Genomic DNA, 7,995 nt, shown 5'->3' with positions numbered 1-7,995 from the left:
TGCTATGTACAGAATGTTTTTGTTCTCCCATACTCACCTGTTGAAACCCCAATCCCCAATATGAAGTTATTTGCAGGTGGGACGTTTGAGAAGTGATTAAGTTTAGGTAAGGTTATGAAGGTAGAGCCTCCAAGATGAGATTTGTTTTTGCTATTTAAGTCACCCATTCTATGGTATTTTACTATGGTATTTATATAGCACTCACTTTCTTATGTACAACATATCATATAGAATGATCTTCATATGGATATGAACAATCAGCAGCTCAATGATGTTAACACAGAAGGAGCTAGTAGCTACTGACTGCTAAGTCGCTTCAGTCGTGTCCAACTCTGTGTGACCCCATAGACGGCAGGCCACCAGGCTTACCCGTCCCTGGGATTCTCCAGGCAAGAACACTGGAGTGGGTTGCCATTTCCTTCTCCAATGCATGAAAGTGAAAAGTGAAAGTGAAGTCGCTCAGCCGCGTCCGACTCTTTGCCACCCCATGGACTGCAGCCCACCAGGCTCCTCCATCCATGGAATTTTCCAGGCAAGAGTACTGGAGTGGGTGGTCACTGGCTTGAACTAATTGTTATTTATACCTGTTTACTGGATCACCTTCCCAGTGTTGCTAGCAAAATGATTCTGCTAGGAAGGAAGAGCAAAGTGACGGATTCTAATTGGCCACTGTATATTAGGCAATAAAACACAGTTCATGTTCTGCAACCCCCAGCATAACATAGTTATTTGAATAAAAATATATATCTCATAGATTGTAGTAAAATGAAGGCAATTCCAAACTTTATGTAACTATTAAACAGTTATTCCTTGACAGATATCAAAAGGAATGTATGTAGTCAGAAGATGTTTTCAAATATACAATTCTGGCACCCTTACGGGGAGTGGGAAGCATAAGAAACAGCTGTCTCCAGGGGACTGTTTTAATCCCTATTTCACAGGGTTGTCATTCAGACTTAAGGTGTAGCTAATGATAAATGGGAAGGATAAATTCCAGACTAATAGGGGAATTGTCAAAAGAAGAGTGGCAATTTTTATAATCAACTATTTCATGTTCCAGATATTTTAATAATGCTTTCTAAATATGTCATTACTTTTTGGACAAGATGTGAACTTTGAAGGCACATTTAATGTTCCAAGAAGATTTTGCACAACTTTCTTGTCTTAGTTTACTTTTATCTATCAAATTCTCTAAAGAGTTGAGTGAATCTCACTTGAATTACTGTTGCATATCACACCACTTGGATTTCATAGGCCATTTTCCATTTCTAAAAGTTTGCGATAGTTTACAAATGAAAATTTCTCCAGAAAAGAGAGAAGTAATTGTGAATTTTACAGGGAATATAATATGTTAAGAAGGAAGCATTAAGTGAAGAATAAACTGCTAATTTAGAATTGTTTATTAGAAAATCTCAGAAAATATATTTCCTCATATGATTGACTAGAAGAGCATGCTAAGACTTTCTGCTCAACCAGTGAGAACTTCTTTTATTATCCTCTAACTTACAGGCTTTGTTCCAATCCTATACCAATATTGAGTTAAAGTATGACAACAGTTTTGCCAAATGGTGTAATTACTCCATCTTCTAAGGCAAGTATATAAAGCTAAAATAGTGCATTTATTTGCCCAAAGTCACACAGCTTCCCAGGTGGCTCAGTGGCAAAGAATCCGCCTGCCAGTGCAGGAGACGTGGGAGACCTGGGTTTGATCCCCAGCTCAGGAAGATCCCATGGAAGAGGAAATGGCAACCCTCTCCCATATTCTTGCCTAGAAAACCCCATGGACAAAGGAGCCTAAGGAGCTACAGTCCATGGGGACTCAAAGAGTTGAACACAACTGAGCACACACGCCCACAGCTGCAAAATCACAGGGCAGAGTGCTGTACCCAGGTCAGTCTGGCTAAAAGATTCCAAATCTGTGCCATGCTGCTCTGCATTGTAGGTTCTCACTGAAGTGTGTTCCACAGACCAGAAGTTTCAGTTTCACATGGACACATCAGAACACTGCAGAATCTCAGTCTTCATCTGAGTCAACTGAACAGAATCTACATTCTAGTAATAACTTTATATTAAAGTCGAGGACATAGTGCTTTAGATCAGTTGTGTCACTGAAAACAAACCTTGGCCCAAATAATACAGTGTCTCAGTTATTTCCCGTACACAAGGTAGGAAAAAATATGAAAATTCCACAGTATGCCTAACTTTATACTTAGGTTATTAGACATGAAACTTACTCTACAGAGAAGAAACCAAGACTGAGAGAAAAAATGGTTTGTCCTGTAATCCATGAACATTTAAGCAAGATGGATCATGTAGCAATTTCTCAGTAAGTACCCTTTACAATGTATTTTTATTTACGGATAAGTGAAGAGGAACTAAAAAGCCTCTTGATGAAAGTGAAAGAGGAGAGTGAAAAAGTTGGCTTAAAGCTCAACATTCAGAAAACTAAGATCATGGCATCTGGTCCCATCACTTCATGGGAAACAGATGGGGAAGCAGTGGAAACAGTGTCAGACTTTATCTTTTTGGGCTCCAAAATCACTGCAGATGGTGACTGCAGCCATGAAATTAAAAGATGTTTACTCCTTGGAAGGAAAGTTATGACCAACCTAGATAGCATATTCAAAATCAGAGACATTACTTTGCCAACAAAGGTCCGTCTAGTCAAGGCTATGGTTTTTCCAGTGGTCATGTATGGATGCGACAGTTGGACTGTGAAGAATTGATGGTAGTGTGCATGTTAACCCAAAACTCCTTATTTATCCCTCCTCTCCCCTTTTCCACTCTAGTAACCATAAATTTGTTTTTGAAATTTGTGAGTCTGTTTCTATTCTGTAAACTAGTTATTTGGATCATTTTTAAATTAGATTCCACATGTGAGTAATAAATGATATTTGTCTGTTTCTGTCTGACTTACTTCACTTAGTATGACAATCATGACAACCTCTAGGCCCATCCAAGTTGTTGCAAATGGCATTATTTCATTAATTTTTATGGCTGAATAATATTTCATTGTATATATGTACCACTTCTTTATTCACTTCTCTGTTGATGGACATTTAGTTTGTCTCCCGTCTTAGCTTATAAATAGTGCTGCTGTTTGGATATATGCTGTGGAATTACTGGATCATATGATAGTTCTATTTTTAGTTTTTGAGGAACCTCCTTATGATTATACATTGTAGTTGTACCAATTTACATTCCCACCAACCATGTAGGAGGGTTCCCTTTCTCCACACCCTCTTCAGTATCTATTGTTTGTAGACTTTTTGATTATGGCCAGTCTTACTGGTATGAGGTGATACTTCACTGTAGCTTTGACTTGGATTTCTCTAATAATTAGTGATGTTGAGCATCTTTTCATGTGCTTTTTGGGCATCTGTATGTCTTCTTTGGAGATATATCTATTAAAATCTTCTGCCCATTTTTTGATTGGGTTGTTTGGTTTTTGTTTTGATGTAGAGATGCATGAACTGTTTGCATATTTTAGAGTTTAACCCTTGTCGGTTGCATCATTTGCAAGTATTTTCTTCTATTCTGTGGGTTGTCTTCTTGTTTTGTTTATGATTTTCTTTGACGTACAAAAGCCTTTAAGTATAATTAGGTCCCATTTGTTTTGTTTTGTTTTCATTACTCTATAGGGTGAATCAAAAAAGATATTCCTCCAATTTATGTCAAAGCATTTTGCCTTTGTTTTCCTCTAAATCATTTTACTTTTAGATATTCTAATAGTATCAACAGTATCAATAGTATCTAATAGTATTAAAACTCGACATTCAAAAAACTAAGATCATGGCATCCAATCCCATCACTTCATGGAAAATACGTATGAAAACAGTGATAGACTTTATTTTCTTGAACTCCAAAATCACTGCATATGGTGACTGCAACCATGAAATTAAAAGACACTTGATCCTTGGAAGAAAAGCTATAGCCAAGCAAGACAGCATAGTAAAAAGCAGAGACATTACCTTGCTGACAAAGGTCCATATAGTCAAAGCTATGGTTTTCCAGTAGTCATGTATTGATGTGAGAGTTGGACTATAAAGAAAGCTGAGTGCTGAAGAATTAATGCTTTTGAACTGTGGCATTGAAGAAGATTCTTGAGAGTATCTTGGACTGCAGGAGATCAAACCAGTCAATCCTCAAAGAAATCAGTCCTGAATATTCATTGGAAGGACTAGCGCTGAAACTGAAACTCCAATATTTTGGCCACCTGATGTGAAGAACTGACTCATTGGAAAAGTCCCAGATTCTGGAAAAGACTAGAAGGCAGGAGGAGAAGGGGACAATGAGGATGAGATGGTTGGATGGCATCACTGACTTGATGGACATGAGTTTGAGCAAGCTCTGGGAGTTGGTGATGGACAGGGAGGCCTGGCTTGCTGCAGTCCACAGGGTCACAAAGAGATGGACACAACTGAGTGATTGAACTAAGTGAAAATATCAATGTCATATAGTGATCTAATTTCCTAGATGGTTAAAATTCTTGAGCATCTTTTCATGTGCTTATTTGCCATATTTCATCTTTGGTAAAATGTTTGGTCATGTCATTTGCCCATATTTAAATTGAGTTGGTTGATTTCTTATTGAATTTTGAGAGTTTTTTGTATATTCTGGATACACATCTATTTCAGATAAATAACTGGCAAATATTTTCCTCAGTCTGTGACTTGCTGTTTTGGTCCTTTAATTGTGCCTTTTGAAAAGCAAATGTTTTTAATTTTGACTAAGCTCACTTTTTCCCCTCTACCTTGGTTTCAGTTCACTTCACTTGCTCAGTCAGGTCAGACTCTTTGCAACCCCATGGACTGCAGCATGCCAAGCTTCCCTGTCCATCACCAACTCCCAGAACTTGCTCAAACTCACATCTATTGAGTCGGTGATGCCATCCAACCATCTCATCCTCTGTTATCCCCATCTCCTCCCACCTTAGATCTTTCCCAGCATCAGGGTCTTTTCCAGTGAATCAGTTCTTTGCATCAGGTGGCCAAAGTACTGGAGTTTCAGTTTCAACACCAGTACTTCCAGTGAATATTCAGGACTAATTTCCTTGGGGATTGACTGGTTATATCTCCTTGCAGTCCAAGGGACTCTCAAGAGTCTTCTCCAACACCCACAGTTCAAAAGCATCAATTCTTCGCTGCTCAGCTTTCTTTATAGTCCAACTCTCACATCCATGCATGACTACTGGAAAAACCATAGCTTTGACTAGACTGACTTTTTTTCAGCAAAGACAACCCAGAGGGATGGTATGGGGAGGGAGGAGGGAGAGGGGTTCAGGATGGGGAACACGTGTATACCTGTGGTGGATTCATGTTGATGTATGGCAAAACCAATACAATATTGTAAAGTAATTAACCTCAAATTAAAATAAATTATATTTTTAAAAAGAAAGAAAGAAATGAAATAAACATAAAAATTAAAAAAAAAATAATATGCTGTCTAGGTGGATCATAGCTTTCCTTCCAAGGAGCAAGTGTCTTTTACTTTCATGACTGCAGTCACCATACACATTGATTTTGAAGCCCAAAAAAATAGACTCTCCCTGTTTCTGTTGTTTCCGCATATATTTTCCAGGAAGTGATGGGGCAGGATTCCATGATCTTAGTTTTTTGAATGTTGAGTTTTAATCCAGCTTTTTCACTCTCCTCTTTCACTTTCATTAGGAAGCTCTTTAGTTCTTCTTTGCTTCCTGCCATAAGGGTGGTGTCATCTGCATGTCTGAGGTTATTGATATTTCTCCCAGCAGTCTTGATTCCAGCTTGTGCTTCATCCATCCTGGCATTTCTCCTGATGTACTCTGCATATAAGTTAAATAAACAGGGTGATAATATACAGCCTTGATGTACTCCTTTTCCAATTTGGAACCAGTCTGTTGTTCCATGTCCAGTTCTAACTGATGCTGCTTCACCTGCATACCTTGGTTTAGGTAAAATGAAAGTCAAACAATAGACTCAAGTACAAAGGGTCTTGCATAAAGAGTATTAAAAGGACTTCCCAGGTGGCTCAGTGGTAAAAATTACACCTGCCAATGTAGGAGACTGAGATGTGGGTTTGATCCCTGGTGGAGGAAATGGCAACTCACTCCAGTATTCTTGCCTGGAAAAAAACATGGACAGAGAAGCCTGGTGGGCTACAGTTTGTTGGGTCACAAAGAATTGGACATGACTGAACAACTGAACACACACACACACACTCACAGAAAAAAATATTAAAAAGACTTCTGAAAATTAATAATTGAATAAAAAGTACCATTAAAATGTGATCAGTCGGTTCAGTCGCTCAGTCATGTCTGACTCTTTTTGACCCCATGAATCGCAGCACGCCAGGCCTCCCTGTCCATCACCAACTCCCGGAGTTCACCCAAACTCATGTGCATCAAGTCAGTGATGCAATCCAGCCATCTCATCCTCAGTCATCCCCTTCTACTCCTGCCCCCAATCCCTCCCAGCATCAGGGTCTTTTCCAATGAGTCAGCTCTTCCCACGAGGAGGCCAAAGTATTGGAGTTTCAGCCTCAGCATCAGTCTTGCCAATGAACACCCAGGACTGGTCTCCTTTCGGATGGACTGGTTGGATTTCCTTATAGTCCAAAGGACTCGCAAGAGTCTTCTCCAATACCACAGTTCAAAAGCATCAGTTCTTTGATGCTCAGCTTTCTACACAGTCCGACTCTCACATCCATACATGACCACTGGAAAAACCATAGCCTTGACTACACAGACCTTTCTTGGCAAAGTAATATCTCTGCTTTTTAATATGCTATATATGTTGGTTATAACTTTCCTTACAAGGAGCAAACATCTTTTTATTTCATGGCTGCAATCACCATCTGCAGTGATTTTGGAGCCCAAAAAAATAAAGTCTGACACTGTTTCCACTGTTTCGCCATCTATATCCCATGAAGTGATGGGACCAGATGCCATGATCTTAGTTTTCTGAATTTTGAGCTTTAAGCCAACTTTTTCACTCTCCACTTTCACTTTCATCAAGAGGCTTTTGAGTTCCTCTTCACTTTCTGCCATAAGGGTGGTGTCATCTGCATATCTGAGGTTATTGATATTTCTCCCGGAATCTTGATTCCAGCTTGCACTTCTTCCAGCCCAGCGTTTCTCATGATGACTCTGCATATAAGTTAAATAAGCAGGGTGACAATATACAGCCTTGACGTACTCCTTTTCCTATTTGGAACCAGTCTGTTATTCCATGTCCAGTTCTAAGTGTTGCTTTCTGACCTGCATACAGGTTTCTCAAGAGGCAGGTCAGGTGGTCTGGTATTCCCATCTCTTTCAGAATTTTCCACAGTTTATGTGATCCACACAGTCAAAGGCTTTGGCATAGTCAATAAAGCAGAAATAGATGTTTTTCCAGAACTCTCTTGCTATTTCGATGATCCAGCAGATGTTGGCAATTTGATCTCTGGTTCCTCTGTCTTTTCTAAAACCAGCTTCGACATCTGGAAGTTCACAATTCCCATATTGCTGAAGCCTGGCTTGGAGAATTTTGAGCATTACTTTACTAGCTTGTGGGATGAGTGCAATTGTGTGGTAGTTTAAGCATTCTTTGGCATTGCCTTTCTTTGGGATTGGAATGAAAACTGACCTTTCCAGTCCTGTGGCCACTGCTGAGTTTTCCAAATTTGCTGGCACATTGTTTGCAGCACTTTCACGGCATCATCTTTCAGGATTTGAAATAGCTCAACTGGAATTCCAACATCCTCCACTAGCTTTGTTCATAGTGATGCTTTCTAAGGCCCACTTGACTTCACATTCTAGGATGTCTGGCTCTAGGTCAGTGATCACACCATTGTCATTATCTTGGTCATGAAGATCTTTTTTGTACAATTCTGTGTATTCTTGCCACCTCTTCTTAATATCTTCTGCTTCTGTTGGATCCATACCATTTCTGTCCTTTATTGAGCCCATCTTTGCATGAAATGTTCCCTTGGTATCTCTAATTTTCTCGAAGAGATCTCTAGTCTTTCCCATTCTGT

Source organism: Bison bison, unplaced genomic scaffold (assembly GCF_000754665.1).
Source record: "Bison bison bison isolate TAMUID 2011002044 unplaced genomic scaffold, Bison_UMD1.0 scf7180017864452, whole genome shotgun sequence".
In the NCBI taxonomy this organism is placed as follows: domain Eukaryota; kingdom Metazoa; phylum Chordata; class Mammalia; order Artiodactyla; family Bovidae; genus Bison; species Bison bison.
The sequence above is the reverse complement of the archived record's forward strand: the minus strand, read 5'-3'. Positions refer to the sequence as shown.